Genomic DNA, 3,851 nt, shown 5'->3' with positions numbered 1-3,851 from the left:
TCTCTTGGACTAAATTTCTCATCCAAACTGACTCTTTGGCTGCAGCAGATGCAGCAATGTATTCAGCTTCAGTGGTGGAATCCGCAACTGTAACGTCCCGAAAATTTGAAGGTTCACGGAAACCACATACATGCAAGTTATTAAATTTCTTTTATATTTTATTAAATTATTTTAATGCATTAAATGCATGTTTATTTCATGAATTTGTGTTTTAATTCATAGTTTATTTAAAGTTTCATGCATTAGGATTTTAAGTTGCATTTCGCGCTCGAACGAGGAACGGAGACCGGGGATATTAAGGAAAAATAATTTTATTGAATAATTATTTTTAATTATTTCATATGAGGTGTTTTTAAGTGTGATTTTTGAAAATGGGCCTTGGTTGGGTATTTTTACCCGTCATGTTATATTTTTAATCGGTACACAATTTTTATCGATTCTGAGAACTTTTTGAGGGTTCGGGCAATATTTTCAAAAACGTACCGAAACGAAATATTTTTCAGGAGTGTTTTTATACTTGATGGGTATATTTTTAAGCTTAATGGGCTTAAAACCCCTTTTACCCCTTAATTTTCATGTTAGGGCCCATTAGTGCTTAATTAAAATTCTTAAATCCCCATTAAGCAAACCCTAAACCTATTTTCACTAAGTGGCCGCCCTCAACCTCCTTCAGCAGCCGCTTCTGATGAAACTTAAAATTAATAATTCATTATATGTTAAAACCTATATTTTAAAATTTAAGTTTCATTAAAATTATAAAATTTTGTTATTTTAGTATTGTGTGTTTATAATTAAATATCTTAAAAATATGTTTTATTTTCAGGTTTTATACGTGTTAGTAAAATAATGATAACTCAAGCTAGAAAACTTAAATGGAGGTGATTCAAACATGTTTGTAATCCTTGAGAAATTATATACAACTTTGCAGAAGACATGATTGCCTAAAAAGTTGGTTAAGATGATCAAATTGTGAAAATATCAAAAGGAGGACAAATTTACTTTCACCATGACCAGCATATAGTAAAAAAATCATAACTATTTCAATATTTAACCAAATGAGGTGAACCAAGTAGCCAAATTCATCTACAGACAATTCCCCACATATTTACTGTTTTGAGCAGAGTCAAATTCGGTGATTAAAGTCGTGGAACAAAGCATGGAAAGAAGGGACATGGAATTGAAGTTGGAGGAGACAAAGAATACTATTACAACTACATTGCATTAATAGAATTTTTGACCCTTTCTCTCATTTGGCCTATAAATAGAGGCCTTGTGCTAGCTTGAGAATCATTCTATCTCATTGTAAAATATAGTGTGAGTGTGTATAAAAGTTCTAAGTTCCAATATATTTTTCATTTTCCAAATTATGAGTGATGTTTTTAGTGTTGATCAAAAGTAAGTTCATGGAAAGCTAAATCTATTATGTCAAGGTGAAGAGGATGAATTCTTGGTGAAGTAAGATTGTTTATATTTTGTATATTCTTTCTTTATTTCTTTTCATTTTGCTAATTTCTTTTTATTGTAGGTATAAAAATGAATTATTTGTTGTTATCAATTTACATCAAATGCTTGATACCATTGAAGTGGTTATCTTGATTTGTTGTTTAATTTTGATACAATAAATATTTCATCAATTATTATTGTTATATTATACATATATATATATATATATATATATAATTATATCATATATTTCATTTAGACGATAGCGTGGCTCTGCCGGTTGTTCTAAATGAAATATTATGATATCTAACAATCTAACATTTACTTTATCGCAACTAACTTTTACTTTCCGCATCTAACATTTACTTTATCGCAACTAACTTTTACTTTCCGCATCTAACATTTACTTTATCGCAACTAACTTTTACTTTCCGCATCTAACATTTACTTTATCGCAACTAACTTTTACTTTCCGCATCTAACATTTACTTTATCGCAACTAACTTTTACTTTCCGCATCTAACATTTACTTTATCGCAACTAACTTTTACTTTCCGCATCTAACTTTTACTTTATCGCAACTAACTTTTACTTTCCGCATCTAACATTTACTTTATCGCAACTAACTTTTACTTTCCGCATCTAACATTTACTTTATCGCAACTAACTTTTACTTTCCGCATCTAACATTTACTTTATCGCAACTAACTTTTACTTTCCGCATCTAACTTTTACTTTATCGCAACTAACTTTTACTTTCCGCATCTAACTTTTACTTTATCGCAACTAACTTTTACTTTCCGCATCTAACATTTACTTTATCGCAACTAACTTTTACTTTCCGGATCTAACTTCTCCTTCCCCGCACCTAACTTATTAAATCATATATTTCATTTAGGCAATAGCGTGGCTCTGCCGGTTGTTCTAAATGAAATATAATGATTTAATTTAACATTTATTTTATGCAGTTATATATTTATATAGTTATATATATAATCATAGGTACCATATATAAAATATCGGTGAATTCGGTATTTTCTATAGTGGGAACTATATTATATTAGGTGTGTGTTTAAATATTTTTATTTTCTTGGAACCATTATTTATGGTGGTTTCCTTTGTTTTACTTTTAGTTAAACAATATTGCATAAACCAAGAATAAATCCTCGAGCCTTGACAAAATTTATAATTTGTAAACTTCGTTCTTGCATTTGGTAATCTATAAATTAATAAATTTAAACTTAAAATAACCTCTCTGTGGATCGATCTCGTACTTACGAAATATATTACTTGCAGACAACCTACACTTGGGTGAATTATAATTTAAGTAGTAGCAAGTTTTTGGCGCCGTTGCCGGGGAGGTATAAATTAAGTTTATATTTGTTAATTATGTTTTATTTATAAGTATTGTGTTTTTTTTTTTTTGAGTATTTGGAGTCGAAAAAAAGTGGTAGACTTATTCGAGTATCTGAAAATAATTTAAACATGGATGATAATTCAAATAATCAAGATAATGATAACAATAATAACAATAATAATAATAATAATCAAGAACATGATCAATTAAGAACACTTAGGCACCATATGAACCCTATTAGAACTAGTGCCCCATCTTGTTTAGTTTTTCCTCCTGATGCATCTAATTTCAACTTTAAACCTCAAATTATTCAACTTTTACCAAATTTTCATGGCTTAGATTCTGAAAATCCATATTTACATCTAAGAGAATTTGAGGAAGTTTGTAACACTTATAATGATCAAAATTGTAGCATGGATATAGTTCGATTAAAGCTTTTCCCTTTTTCTTTAAAAGATAAAGCTAAAACATGGCTACAAAATTTGAGATCAAGTTCAATAAGATCATGGGAAGAAATGCAACAACAATTTCTCAAAAAGTTTTTTCCTTCCCATAGAACAAACTCTTTTAAAAGACAAATTACTACTTTTTCTCAAAAACAAGGAGAAACATTTTATCAATGTTGGGATAGATATAAAGAATTACTTAATACATGCCCACATCATGGTTTTGAAACATGGAGAATAGTTTCTCACTTTTATGAAGGTCTAATACCTAAAGATAGGCAAATGATAGAATTCATGTGTAATGGAACTTTTGAAGATAAAAACCCAAATGAAGCTATGGAGTATTTGGATTCATTAGCAGAAAATGCTCAAAATTGGGATAATATAGGCACAATAGAACCACCAACAACTAAAATCAATAATTCAACAAATGGGGGTGGTATCTATAATCTTAAAGATGATATAGATATTCAAGCTAAACTTGCATCTTTAGCAAGAAAAATTGAGTCATTAGAAATGAAAAAGAGTGGTCAATTAAAAAGTATTCAAGAAATTGTTTGTCATATATGTGATACACATGATCATGCTACAAAAGATTGTCCAAC

The 3,851-nt window shown here is 29.2% G+C and overlaps 1 non-coding gene across 1 annotated transcript; it reads right to left on the bottom strand.

Moving 5' to 3' along the window:
• Nucleotides 1–3,359: 3,359 nt before the first annotated feature.
• On the bottom strand, nucleotides 3,360–3,470 carry LOC140980024 (small nucleolar RNA R71). Its single transcript, XR_012175855.1, has one exon. It is a non-coding gene; the product is annotated as a small nucleolar RNA R71 (small nucleolar RNA).
• Between the last annotated feature and the right edge of the window lie 381 nt (nucleotides 3,471–3,851).

The sequence above is a fragment of the Primulina huaijiensis genome, chromosome 6 (genome assembly GCF_012295235.1).
Source record: "Primulina huaijiensis isolate GDHJ02 chromosome 6, ASM1229523v2, whole genome shotgun sequence".
NCBI classification, from domain to species: Eukaryota; Viridiplantae; Streptophyta; class Magnoliopsida; order Lamiales; family Gesneriaceae; genus Primulina; species Primulina huaijiensis.
This window is presented reverse-complemented; position numbering and strand designations above follow the sequence as displayed.